At 29.2% G+C, this 15,518-nt stretch overlaps 2 protein-coding genes across 3 annotated transcripts in view; one reads left to right on the forward strand and one right to left on the reverse strand.

Annotated features, from left to right (window-relative positions):
* The window catches only part of sdk (sidekick cell adhesion molecule), a 214,935-nt gene that overhangs the window by 79,077 nt on the left and 120,340 nt on the right, over positions 1 to 15,518 (forward strand). The gene's annotated exons all lie outside the window — the stretch shown is intronic.
* The window catches only part of LOC145329580 (matrix metalloproteinase-9-like), a 142,414-nt gene continuing 136,527 nt past the window's right edge, over positions 9,632 to 15,518 (reverse strand). The window contains exon 7 of the mRNA XM_080173858.1: positions 9,632 to 9,641. The gene's annotated coding sequence lies outside the window, so the exon portion shown is untranslated. The remainder of the gene's footprint in view (positions 9,642 to 15,518) is intronic.

A 15,518-nucleotide genomic window follows, 5' to 3' on the forward strand; every position in this document is an offset into this window, starting at 1 on the left:
TTTTTGAAACACTTTGGGTACTGTAAGTAACTTATGGGTATATAGTATATCAATCCACAGAGGGGTAATTTTGTTATTTATAATTGGGGTATTTATTGTCTCATTCCTTAAATTCCCATTACAAATCAAAGGATTTACTTGCAAAAGAAGTTGTTTTTCATAAATATTCCTTACCTATATTAAAGTAATATTATTGGTTAAATATTGCAATGATACAGGGTTAGGACAATTGTCGAGAAAATGATCTTCCTTTCAATTCTTATTGCTGTATTTTTTTTTATATAAAATCATGGGCGCTGAAGAGGGGTATATAACTTGAAGCGCCTCTACCTTCCTACAGTAGAAGAAAATGGACAATTAAAATTATTGGTTGAAAAGTTTGGATTCTGCGGGTTTGTTTAAGAATAGAGTTGCAAAAATTTTTTAAGCTAACGAATAAGTGAACATGTTTATAAAACTTTGGGGGTTTAATTTTCCCTCCCTCCGTGGTTAAATGATACCAATTATTGATGGATGTAGTCAACATTATAAAAGTAAAGATTAATTACACCTCGTATGTTTATACAAAACTACAATAGTTTAATAGCACTTAAAAACAGAACCATGGAAAGAAAACGTTATATAAAGTAGCTTTCATTAGCGGCTACGACCCTTGAGGCCTCTAGGGGCACTTGAGGAGAGGGAAGTCGAATTTAATAACCCAATTTCTTATTTTAGATTTTAAAAAAGATTTGGGGGGTGTAATTTTTTTATATTTTTTGGGGGGGGGTGCCCCCCCTCCTTGATTTTTTTAGTTAAAAAATTTTAATTTTTTTGTATGGGGGTTTTCTCATTTTTTTTTGGGGGGGGGGGGGTTGGGGGTGTCCCACCCCCCCTAGAAAATAGCAGGGATAAGGGATGGGAAACGTAGGAAAATATTATTTCAGGCCTATTTCAAGCCTAGGCCTATTTCTAGCCTAATAAACCAGTTTTGGGATAGCGCAGTGGTTCGTATAAAATGCTAATGAAAAAGCTGTGTGTGTGTGTGTAGATAAAGTATAGAATCAAATTCAGGTAGCTAGTTTAAAGTAAAAAACATAACTTTTTATAAACCTATATATTAATGGCTTTTGTTAAAAAGAAGTTTTTTCTCTCCCAAAATTTTTTTATCTTTTACTTTGGTAATTTGAACTGTCAGAAAGCTATCGTTGGGTTTCCCTCAGACAGATTTTAGTTTGTATTATTTGCATTTTTATTAATGAGTAAAAATTATATTTGAAAATTTCATTGCTAATTAAAATTCAAAATAAATAAATAAATATGCACTTGGGTAACATTCTATCAAGTTCTTTGGATACTATACTGGATATAATGTAATGATATATCTGTACTGTGTTGTATTGTACAAAAATTAGGGTGAAGGTGTTGTATCAACTCCGTACTAAATTTTTAAAATTCAAAAATAATATCTAATTTATAAACTACCAAATGAAAATTCGTAGCTACCTTCTTTCCAAAAAAATAATCCCGTTATTTTTGTTTTTTCTATGTGGCCCTTTTTTAATGTTTAACTCTAAGCAGATTTAATAATTAAACTAATGTGATCTAACACCATTTATATTTATTTTTTCGTAGCAGACGAAATCATTATCTTTTCCAGAATTGTCTGCTTCTAAAATTTCCGCCATCTGTGATTTAAGCTTGTTTTGTATCAACCAATCACCAATTGGCTCCGCCAATTGGTGATTGGTTGATACAAAATAAGCCCAAATCACAGAACACTATTGGTTTAGAGCGGTAGCCAATATGAGCCGTCCGCCAGTAAGGTCATTAAATTAGGCAAATGGTAAAAGTTGCATGATCCCTTTCAAAACCAGGCCGAGACCTAATTTATGGCCAGGTTTCCTATCCCTTATCCCTGGAAAATAGTTATAAATTTCCTGGGACCTATGAGAAGCTACCCTATTAAGAAGAACCCGATCGGTTAGCGAGATCCTTCGGTACAAACAAACACACAAACACCTTGTTGCTTTAGTATAAGGATTGTAATTTCACAATAGCTTTTCTCCTTTTTCTAGACCCTGCGGGTCATTCATTAACATTTACATTAACATAACTTAAAATAACCTATCAAAAACTACTGTGAAAATACGACGAAACGCCCTTTAGAGACGATGTCATGAAACCGACAATTCCCAGATTTTTTACCTAACTTAAAAGTGCTTTTAAAATGTGTAATTTTGACTAAAATTGTATAAATGTTTATATAAATGTTTTGCTTTTTTTCAATCATAATTAGTTGGTTTGAATGAACATTGTTTAGATTTATTTTGAATATTTCTACTGACCACATAGTAATGACTCTAAAAACAAATCAATATTTATAAACTAGTTTGTTTTCCTTTTATACTCCCGTCATGTTTTTCACATAGTCCCTTACTTTCATTATCCTCCCTCATTTATATTATTACAGGCTACCAAAGGCGGAATATATTGTGTGAAGTTTAATTTGTCGTCCTTTGTCTTACACAAACTAGACTAAAGTTTAAATTGGTGGAATGTATGAAAAACCCCCGAAAAACTTTTTAATATTCTCATAAAACATGCATGTTTATATGAAGCTATATCATATTTTTTAGCTTTTTAGGGTGTTTTTACACATTTTCTTCATAGTTTTTTTTCTCTCTTTGCATTTTACAAAAAAAATCCAAATGACTTTCCCTTAACTCGTTATTATTGATCGAAACGTCGACACTAAAATTGATTAGAAATTGTTTAATATATTCATATTAGTTAAAGTCAGGGGTTTTAAGGGATAAGACAATGGATGATAAATTGATTTACATCCATCCCCTATGATGATAAACAAATTTACCCCGTTGTAGTTTATAATTATTAGTTGTTTGGACACTTCCAGGCTGAACCAACGAATCAAGATTAAAAAAAAGATTACCTACATATTTTCAATTAATAGCTCATCTGAAAACAAAACCTGCTTATTTAAAACTTTTATTATGTTTTTGAATTTGTATTTGATTAATATCTTGAGATAGACAAATAGCTTTCTTGTTTATTGGCGTTTGATAAAATGCCGTTGATTTTAAGATTAAGACTACTAAGTATTTTTAGTATAACTACCTACTATACATATATGTAGTTTAAAAGGATACATGCATAAGAGCTTCATAAATATGTCAATTACAGAAACACTATTTAATTCGTTTCTGGTATATACTGCATATTATATGAAACATTATTTTTTAAATCATGACAAAAATCAAAATCATCCATGTTTATATAATAACTAGCAGCTGCGCTCCTAGTATTTAGGAGCTCTTTATTTCGAAGTAGTAAGGAAATTAGGTAAATAGCCTATAAAAAAACATAAAGATATAAAAATTATATAGCCTTAAACTATTAGGAACCTATAGGAAGCTTTCATAAAATGGAGAACTGAATTGGTTTAGTAGTTAAAGAAATCTTAAACTACAGACAAAGAAACCTTACTTATATAATAGGATAGTATTGAGTTCCTAACCTTTATGGATTATGCCTAATTGTAACAGGAATCTTCATAAAAGATTTAAAAGTTACAAGTTTCAAGCTGAATATATCTAGAAATCTTCGCCCGTAAGTTTTAACAAAAAGTATTGTTTATTAATATTTGTTGGCTTGAAGAAATGTTTATGTTAATAGAATTTTGATCACCATAAAAAAAATCTTATAATATATTACTTTAATACATTTATAATGTTTCACAAACTCAATGTATAAATATTAAATATAACTTACAACTTGCAAAAAACTTGCTTTTGAAATAAACAAGGATGGTATTGTCCATAAGTAGAGCATTCTATAACACAATCGAATTAACAATGGTTATTTAAATCTACAAAAATTATTACATCCTGACGGACTAATGAACGTACAGACAATCCATTTAGTAAAGGAGCCTGCGCTATTTATAATTGCAAACCGTATTCATTACTAGAGGATTAATTTCAAATTCTTATCTGTCCCCTCCTTTTTAGCCATACGTTATGTTTACACAAAGTTACATAATTTTTATTTGCTTATTTAGCAAAATTATCAAGAGCATTAATTCAATAAGTTACGCAGCAAAACAAAGTAATAAAAACAGTGTACTGTAATACAGTAATAGTTATATGGGGTTAAACTACATATTAAAAGTTTTGCTGTTGTGTAAAATTCATTGTTTTGAATAAACATATATTGTGCAATCTAGCATGGATTGATAGATACTGATAGAAAATTGACACCTCAACGATATGAATATACCTTTTAGTTTTTAATTTACAGTCGAGTGTTTCTGGAGGATTTGTCAGTCTATATTTATATGTGTGGATTCTTAACTAGAAAGTAGTAAGATTTTTTTTGTAAGAAGCATAAGTTCTTGGAAAATGCTGATCCTAATTATTTTTTCAAGTAAGCTTTTTAAATGTACTTATAGTTTTAGGCTAGATTGTCTACGTTGTTTTTCATCTACTAAAAAGTACATATCCAAGGCTGCAATAAAAAGCAATCTCATTTATTCATAAGCCTTAAGATATCTATCTAGATGTCTATCTATCTAAATGTAGTTAGATATCTATTCACCTTGATGTATATGGCTAGGTATCCAAGCATCTTAATGGTAGATAGCTATCTACTATCAGTACATCTATCTATGCACCGAAATGTAGTTCGTGTTAAGTAATGACAATGAATAAAAAATGGTGAACATGTGTTAAAGGGGTTTTAAAAGAAGCCTTTCATTTCACTTTTTACTTGGTTCATGGGGCAGTGTGAAGGAGGCGATAAAAAGGGGTATTATTTTTTTACCTTATAAATATGTGAAAATCTCGTAACTAAACCTTAAGTTACTAAAGAAGGGTAAATATGTAGTGTCTCTTGAAGTTATGATAATGTTTATGCACTTTCATACAAGTATAAGTAGAGAGTGTCCTTTGAAAACAACTAAATTTTAACAAATACTTCAAATGTTTGGGCTTTATACGCACGTTAACTGTTAATCCATCATATTTGAAAGTAATGATAATTCAAAAACATAGTTTTTTATTAACACGTTAAAAGGAATATTTTTTATATGGTGAAATATTTTCTAAAATCTAAAATTTTCTAAATAACAAGAACACTTTTATTATGGTGAGTGAATAAAAACTCCTCCCACACTCTTAACACACTCATAAACAAGATGTTCAAACAAACAGAGATAAAAATCGCCTCTATAAAAATGATTCCTAATTTGATTTAGTCAAGGCTTAGAATCATACCTACAAAATTATTGAAAAATATGTTTTTTTTTATGGAATATTGAAATAAATTCTTGCTTAAAAATAATGGCATGTATTTTAATTTGAGTAAAGGTATTGACACCCTATGAATACACTTTTATTCTCATCATTTTATTTTGCACTTGAGGATATTCCTAGGACAATTAGTCTTAAAAGTATGACATTACTGTAGCATGCTTTAAAAAGGTAAAATTATGTTGTAATATAATCTTTGGAATCTACTTTTGGGAAATGTAAAAAAATTTTTTTTGGGTTTGATCAATCTACTAACTAAACTCTAGTAGTTTGAAAGTTATAAATGATAATATATTGACTTGTAACTTAGACATTTGATGTGGGACTTGAAATTTATCAGGGATGGTGGGGACAAGGGCACTTAGATTAATCTACATTCCTTTATCCCTCTCAGCTCTATTGAATAGAATTAGGGAAGGGAAAGATTACTTTTTCTTACCTTTTCTAACCATGAATAGTTTAAATTCTGCTATAGATTTCAAAGTCATTTTAACTTTGAATTATTATTGTCCAAGACATTTGCTGGTGATTTTATAAACCAAAGTAAATTAATTTTCTGTTTGTTAAATAACGTAAAAAAATAATATCCTTTAAAAAAAATATCTATTTTTCTAGGTTTTATTTCTATAATTCTATTTTGATTTTTAAACGGCAAAAATCTATTTTGCATTATTTTTAAAAAGAATAGGATATTAAAAGATGCAGAATTTGAAATTTAGCTTTTAATACAAGAATGCTTCTTTTGCTAGGTATGATTTCATATATTTGTCTATTAAACATGAAAAAAGATGCCATCATTGAAAAAAAAAATTATCAAATTGAAAGGTGAAGTCGTTCGAATACAATCCTTAAAACGTTGGGAAAGAGAAAGAAAAGGGGACAATAAATTTATGTATTTTCAAATATTTCTTAATTTTAATGAATATATGTATTTATCCTTAAATGTAAATTATAAAAAATCTTTCCTTCTACTAAACAAATTGATATCTTGCACTTACAAATGAATAAAAATATATGTTTGCATACTTACTACAATAAATTCTACTTGTTTTCTTCATTAAAGAACACAATTTAAGTGTTTATCTAAAACTACCAGTTTTCATCTGTTTTAGCAAAACATTGTTAGGAATTAATAAGATTCCTTACACGATTTGGCATTATGATAGAAGTTCATCCAAACTATTAAATAATAAAATTGTCCATTATGCCTTTTCTTCATTAGATATTTTCATCCATATTTCTTGTATATTTATTTCCTAATCTTGTAGACATTGTAAGAACACTATGCCCTGCAAAGAAATAGTAATCTTCCCAACCTGCACAGAATAAATGTCAATATGTTTATACAATACAGATAATATTTCAAATGTTTACTTGTCATTTTAAATTTTTCATTAAGGTTACATTTTTAGGGAAGATGTTAGTCTTTTTATAAGAATGGATATGAAATAGGTATACGTGGATAATATGACAGGGAAATGATATTCGTCGCGTCGATTTAGGTTGCTAACCCTGGACTCATATATTGGTCAGTTTGTTCATTGACTGGAAGCAACATGCTGATATCTTATCTTTTCTCGTATTCATTCGAATCCGGTGGATAGGAACCGGTTCTCATCCATATGAAAAAACTATGTTTAGCATCGTATTATATCCAGCTTTCTACGAATATAGAAATGTACAATCATAATATTAAAACCAGTTTTTTTAGCCGGTGCCTTCGGCACCACGGGGCTAAAAAAACTAGTTTTCATATCATAATTGTACTTTCTATATCCGCGGAAAGCCGTTTATAATACGATGCTTTTTTTCACTGTTTTTTTTTTACATATTTTTAACCTCTTTTTATGGTATGCATTTTTTCAGTGCTTTTTGGAGGTTTGTTTTAACACCAATAAATGTAAACAAATGTGCCAATACCGAGAACACCTTTTTCTCTCATTCTCTCCTTCTCTCTCTTAAATCTCTTTCTCTTTTATTGCTGAAAACTATCTTTCTTTCTCTTTTCCTGTTTAATGGCCAATACTTTAGAAAATGGCAAGTTGGAAATCTTCAGAGATCAACAGTCAGGCAGTTTAAAGGATTGGACTTCCATCAATAAAAAAAATGAGTTGAAAAATAAAAAACGCCCATGCTTTAAATGTTTGTAAGTAAATGAAAAATAATCGTTTAAAAGCTTAATACCTATTTTTAAATCCGTCTAAAAACAAAAATGTTTGGTATTTTTATTTCTTAACTAAATTTTGAGTTTCGACTTAGTTATTCTAGTAAAATATCGACCTTATTCTTAAGGTACTCCCTTTAATTTTTAAAAGAAAGTAATCTAATAGTATACTTAATATTTATTCAATGCATCTTTAACTTTTTTTCTTTTCATTTACTTAAAACTTATTTTTAATCAATATTAAACGAAAATCTTATTTGAAAAATATTTTTGTCTTATTGGTCAACATTTAAAAATTAAATTATCCATCATTATATAGCCCTCTCTAACCAATATAAAGTTTCCTTAATATGCAGTATGCACCCTATATATTCCTGATAACTATAAATGTGCAAAAATTATACCTATTTACAAAGCTGGTGAAAGAGATAGATTTGACAATTATCGTCCTATTTCCATACTTCCAGCCCTCTCTAAATTACTTGAGAAAATTGTTGCTTTTCAAATGATTAGATATCTTGAGGGAAACAAAATGTTATATCAACATCAATATGGCTTCAGAAGGTCAAGAGACACACAACAACCACTGATACATTTAATCAACAAAGTTTATGACGGACTGAATAAGCCCCAATCAGAATACAGTGCCTGTGTGTTTCTTGACCTTAAAAAGGCATTTGACACGTGTGATATACCAATTTTACTATCCAAACTAAAACACTATGGTTTTAAAGGTGTATCTGCAAAATGGTTTGAAAATTATCTAACTAATAGAAAACAGTATGTTGAAATAAATGGTGTAAAGTCCAAAGAAAAAGTATTAACCCATGGAGTACCACAGGGCTCTGTCATTGGACCAATTTTGTTCTTGTTGTATATAAACGACCTTCCAAATTCAACAACCTTATTTTGTAGCCTTTTTGCAGATGACACAATATTTTGTAAAACCTCAAGTAATTTAGAAACCATAAAAACATCATTAAATGAAGAATTAGATAAGGCATCAGTATGGTTTAGGGCAAATAAACTTTCTTTAAATGTATCTAAAACAAAATACATGGTCTTCAGACTTAGCAGTATGCAACCTGTCAATAATAACTTTAGAATCTTCATTAATGGGGAGGAAGTTGAGAGAATCAGCAATGAAAATGAAACAAAGTCTTTTAAATTTGTTGGGGTACATCTTGATGAATTTCTCAATTGGAATGAGCATACAAAAATGGTAAAAAACAAAGTTTCTAGTTCTCTATATGCATTAAATCAAATAAAAAATGTTCTCCCATCAAAAACTTTGAAAACGATTTATTCCTCAATGATTTTGCCTCACTTAAATTATTCTAATATCACATGGGGTCTCTCTAAAAGTAAAGATATTGATCAAATAAGAAAACACCAAAAAAGGGCAATAAGGATTATTGTAGGTGCTAATTATAATGCACACACTGAAATTTTGTTTGGACAATCTAAAATCTTAAAATTTGATGATTTGGTAAATTTAAACATTTTAAATTTTATAAGTAAATTTTTTCATAAGAAACTCCCAGAAAGCTTTGATAACATGTTTAAAGTTCTTTCTTCTCAGAGATCAAAAAAGTTACTGATAAGTATACCTAAAACAAAACATCTTGAATATTTTCCAGCAGTGTCATTTCCAAAACTTTGGAATAACTTGAGAAATGAAATAAGGCTTTCAGACTCTGTAAAGAAATCATTGTCCATGATTAAAAAAGATTATCTTTTAAATTATAAATCATTTCATTGCAACAAAAGAAAATGCTTTTCCTGTAAGAAATAAAATCTGTACCAACTTCTGTAACTGTAAATAGTTATTTAGTCAACCCACTTAATTATTGATCTATTAAATTCGTGTAAATATCTTTATATAATAAATAATTTTTGTAATTTCTGGCTATAAATAAAATGATAAATGAAATCAATTAAAGGGGTAAATTTACGGCCTACTCCAAGGCTTAATTACTCCTTGCTATGCAATTTTTAAAATATGATTTTATATGTATATTTAATAATTTAAATGTATTGCATTAGTTAATAAATTCTATTCTATTCTATACCCTATATGAGTGAGAGATTTTAAGCATCACAAAAAAGTCACCCAATAAAATGAGTATTTTTTTCACAAAAAATGATTCTGTAATAAAGAAAAGAAGGGATAGAAATGAAAGTAAGAATAGGATTTGATTACCTAGTAATCAGGGGAAAGAAAAATATTCTTAAAAATCAAGTACTTATACAGGACATGCAAAGGAAAATGACCCTTTGATTGCCTGATCATTGTTTGGAAGTCATAAGTATAGCAGTTGCATTTGCACCCTTTAATTGGCCAAGGCTATTACCCTAGTAATAGTTAAATATTTCTTTTACAATTTACACTTGTTTAGTTTCTAAACTGATTGTTTACCCGACAACTAGTGGACGTTTTTAAGCCCCTTAAGATTCAGGGATTTTAAGGGATAAGACATTTGAGGAAAAAATTATTTACATTAACAATGATGATACCTAAACAAGATTATCCTTGCTGTAGATAAAAATTTTTGCTGTTTAATGAGATATCGTGTTTATAACTGAGGACCTGTACGAAGTGCTTTTCAATGTGACTTTTTACTGTTTTATTTTTGGGGACGATTAATTATCCGAAACTAAGAAATCAAAATTCAATCAAAGTACCCAAAGTTTTTGAGCCAACGAATACGATTAATTATCCGTGTGGCTGGTTGTAATAATAAGGAACTGATTAATTCCTAGAGTGCATCTACTCAAACTTTTACCAACCTATCAAGGACTTGTGACAAGCCTTCTACAAACAAATCTTCAGGGATCTAAAGGGATAAGATAATGACCGATAAATTGATGTACATCTCCAATTATGATATAAAAATTACCCCTTCTCTATATTATAATTAATGGTTGAAACGTTTGGAGACTCAACTTAATGAACCAACAAATCAAAATACAATAAAAGGTTCCAAAGTTGTTAAGCAAACGAATAAGAAAACAATAATTTAAAACTATGGGGACTAGTGCAATAAACAGCTCAATGTACCCTCTCTCTCTGATAAATCTTTTTTTAGGGGGGGGTTGCTAAAGTAGGTATATAGGTATATATTGATTGTAAATTAATTTTAGTAAAAATGGCCAAAATGTTAGAACGTGTAAGTAAACCCATTTATTTTTCCTAAAACTTGTCTTACTATAAAGTTTTACCATACTATTTCCTACTTCTAATATCTGGGTATAGTTTCTGAATTGTAATACATAAGGAGAATCTTAACAGGGATAATATGGTTATTACGAAGCGCAGCAAAGTATTATAAGGGATCTCAAGGTATAAGAACGATGTATTTATCTATAACTTTAGTTCTAATGATTAACATGATAACCCAACCTGTATACTCCCTCTTTTCCTGAACCAAAGTCCAAGAAGGGGAAGGATTGATTAAAATAAATCCCCAAATATTGCAATGCAGGACTTAAATCAATGTAAATCTTTTCAGTTTTATCATATATGTGTTAAAATATCATCTTATTTTGTTTTAAGAGTTAGGGATGGGATATTGTTACCCCTTCCCCCCCCCCCCCTGCATTCTCCTTTTATTTTCAAAGCAGGGTAGATAGTAAGGTATTTGTGTTGCTAGATGCCAAAATCTTTATCATTAAGTGTCACAGTATTAGATAATTACTGTTAAATAGGTGTCCCTCAAAAACAGCAAAAAAATCATCTAAACGTTAGAAAATGTTTCTTTACCTTAGCAAAACCTGAAAAATCTAATCATGTCGCTAGACACTAGGTACTAGGCCTTAAAAAGATATTTTAATACCAATGATTTAATAATACTCAGTGCATGGTGTGTTAAAATTTTTATACGTAATAAAAAAGATTAAACTAAAATGGGATTGCAAGCCACACTTTACTAGAACACAATTTTATGAATATTAATAAATCTTAAAAAGGCAAGTTTTTAATTTTGCTAATGTATAATAATATCTGCATTTTATGAACATAAGAATGCTATTTTATTTTATTCCCCAATTTTCAAAGGATGCTTAGATAAAAGATCAAGAAATGGGTGTAAATACCTTAAAAGCAAAGCTTTTCCAAAGTATGGGTGATTCGTTCGCTTGGGCGTCCGACTAACCGATTTTTTATCTACTCAAGTGGCAATTTTGTTAATCATAATTTTGTTTATAGAAATTTATAAATTCTGTATATTTTTATATTTTTTAGGTATGTCAAAAGTCCACGAGAAATTTACCATTAAAAGAAACGAAGAAATTTTTTGTAGTGAAAAAATACTTTAAATTGTTACTTATAAATAATATTTATATATAATACCTATTTATATTTCGATATTTAATTTCAAAAAGTGTTTCTAAACAAAAATTTCAACATATTTTGAATTTTAACAAATCATTTAACTATTTAAACTTCCTCTCCCCCCCCCCTTCCCCCCTACACGAGTCCCTGTGAAAAGGGTTAAGAAAATGATTAAAAGAGGTTAAATATATTATTTTAGCATAGTGATAATATGAAATATAAACTTTACATAAGGTGAAATAGCTTTCTAAGATATAAGCCGCTAGGGAAGTGGGGTTGGGGGGATTTTCAATGAAATAGTTTTTTTTTCTTCACATTTACTAATGCACATGTTTTATACCAAATCAGTTTACGTCAATACGTCAGCCAAATAATGGCGTGGTCAGTGATTCACCAGAGTTGTTTGAATTCATTGGAAAAAATGGGAAGTAAATCCTTCCTGATTTTTAAGGGGGTGTTTACACCCCCACCGCACGCCACTGCTTCTAAACTATAAAATACCTAAGTATTTATGCATCTTTGGACATTATCATCTATTACTCTTGGCTTCGCTTTCATGGATTTTTTCATTCCTTTTGAAACTTAAAAATGAAGCTAACCATGATTATGTAAAATAAACATCTAAATCAACATAATCTAACTCCTTTTCATCATAATATCAAAGCAAAATTTAGTTAAAAACTATCCTCAAATGAAAAATTTAAATTCCACATTTGGGAAAAAGAAAATTTAAGAATTTGATTTAAAAAAAAAGAATTTCTTATGAATATGACTTGTGGAAAGCTTACAGAAGTAGCGTAGCTGCTATATCACTTAATGAATGACCGTCCTTGTCTTTCTGACCTTTTCAATATCATTTGTCTTTCCAAAATAAATTTTAAAATTTCATTTCCTTGTTCCCTTTTTAGGTGTTTTTAGATTTCTATAATTCAAATATCAACTAGTGCATCACATCATAAATTCTGCATTCGCTAGCATGTTAATCCGATGTGACCATGCTGTGACAGATTGATTTATGAAACCAGGCCTTGTTTCAAAGTTGAATATGTGACCATGCTGTGACAGATTGATTTATGAAACCAGACCTTGTTTCAAAGTTGAAGAAACAATTAACCCCGTTCTTTTCCTCTATAGATGAGTTTGTACAAAAATATAAAAAGATGTATTCTCATACTGGACCGAACTTAATGAATCTAGCAATCAAAATTCAATGAAAGTCTCCAAAGTTGTTAAGTCAATGAATAATAAAACGTTATTAAAACACTTTGGGCAGTATTATAATAAAGGGCCAATGTCCTACCCCTCCCTTAATAATAAAATATTACAGGATTAAAATAAAAATGTCCCTGTCCTTGACAAAGTGCAACAGTTTCTTCATCAATCAAGATGCAAACCAGTCCAGCCTGTCACTCTAAAAAAATAGAAATAATTAAAGATTTTTCTCGTATTTATTCGAATCCGGTGGATAGGAACCGGTTCTCATCCATACGAAAAATCTATGTCTAGCATCGTATTATATCCAGCTTTCTACAAATATAAAAATGTACAATCATAAGATTAAAACCAGTTTTTTACCCCGTGCCTTCGGCACCTCGGGGCTATAAAAACTGGTTTGAATCTCATAATTGTACATTCTATATCCGCGGAAATCTGTTTATAATACGATGCGAGAAATAACTATTATGCCTCTTTGAAAAAAAGCATCTAGTTTCAGCTAATACCATTTCGGGAACAAATCACGAAACCTATTAGCTGTCGTTGGGGGGCAACACTTGACCTTTTTATTTGCCCCCCAAAAAATGATGTTAGATTTATTTCGCTTATTGGCTACCTATACCTTATTCTAGTTTATAAAGGGTGATTGCACTTCATATTTCAGTATTTTATAGGCTTGTATCTAATAAGATATGTATATTTCTTTAACATTATTATTACATTTTTTCTTTATTTCAATATTTGTTAATTTATAAAATTGGCTTTATACTGAAACTGTAAATTTTTTTTCAATATTTTTTTTGTGTATGACATAAAAATAACGTATTAATGTATACCTACATAGTTTGTTTTTTACAGTATTTTGTTGTAAAATTAGTTCTTGCTTTATAAATTTTAACCTACATTTAATCATTTGAGGGAGGGGGGGGGGGAGTTGGCGATTACATTGATTTAAAACTTTGTTATAAAACTTCTGATTAGTTAAATTCTATGAGGAAAAGGGCTGTTTTGTACCTAATAATATTAATCTTTACCTATTGCCTTTCTATTTGCTGTATATTTTACATTATAGATTTTATTATGTTTTTTTAAATTAATATTTATATAGTTTTTACAAGCAAATAGGTTTTTAAATATTAAATACTAGAGGCATAAAGTTTACCTATGAAGCCAAACTAAATTGGTCCTCCAGTTTTAAGTTCTTAAGCTTTGAAGGAAAAAATATTACTTTTTATTACAAAATATGTTAAATTTCATCATTTATTATATGCCCTACCTATTTGTAGAAAAAAGTTAATGTAATACTTAAAAATCAATAAAATGAACATATAAATAGAAATTTTAAAATTATTAATAAGAATAAAATTTTAGCACATGTTCTATGTGAATAACATTATATTTGGTCGAATTCATTTTACCCAACCTTTATAATTGTCATACAAAATCGTAAACATTTGGTCTTTATAAGGATGAAAACATCCACTATTAAGAAAAAGCAGGAAATAATGATAAAAGGACAAAGTAAGTTACAGAGCAGATTTTCAGTGATCTAAAGAAAATGTATAAAAAAAATAGGTCTTTACGAAACCTTTTTATATGAATGTGTTTATGTCTGTAGCAGAGTTATAGACCAAGTAAATTATATTATTGGCATAGGAAATCTTCTCAATAAAATTCAGCTCTCAATCTTGAAAATTATGTGTCTCCTGTCGAGAAGGACGTTCATTGTTAATTGTAGAGTAGCTTCGCTAATGATAATATAAATATTGCCTGCAACGTATAAACATAAACTTATGTATGGTATATATATCTCTTTCAAAGTTTGGTTGTTTAACTAGGTATGAACCAATGAACACTAGTTCTAAAAGGTTTATTCAATATTGACAAAATTAGAAATTATTATTACATTACCATTTATGGCATTTTTAGTCCTTTTTTCTGAAATAAGCAAGGGATTGGGATTAACAATTTTATAAAAATGTAAATTTAGAGAAAAAAAACTTTCCTGGTTATAGGTGCTATGCTTTAGTAGTCTGTGATGTAGTGCCTTTGCTTCCTATTTACGAGAACTATAGTAAAATCCCTCCCTCCCCCCATCCACTATTTTACATATTCATTTAATGTTTACATATGGCTATATTTTGATGTATATATTTTATTTTTATCTTTATTATAAGAACCCTCAACTGAAAACTACAACATTAGTTCATACTAGACAGTGTAGTTATCTAAGTAAGGGTGTCATTTGCCTATTTTTACCACAGTTTTAGAACATTATTTGTATTATTAAGAAAGCCTATTAAAGTAATAAGCTTTAAAAAGGGTGAAAAATACCGCACATTTTCTGTTTTTCTTCAATTCTTCAAATAAATTGTGATTTCCTCATAAAATACATTTTTGTAATTTGGCTAAATGCCGGTAATGTCAAATACTGATTATTGCATATACCTTACTTGTCTGTTTGTCTGTTAGAAATATTTAATATACCTACGGAAAA

This window comes from Acartia tonsa, chromosome 10 (genome assembly GCF_053477335.1).
Source record: "Acartia tonsa isolate MP-2025a chromosome 10, ASM5347733v1, whole genome shotgun sequence".
NCBI lineage: Eukaryota > Metazoa > Arthropoda > Copepoda > Calanoida > Acartiidae > Acartia > Acartia tonsa.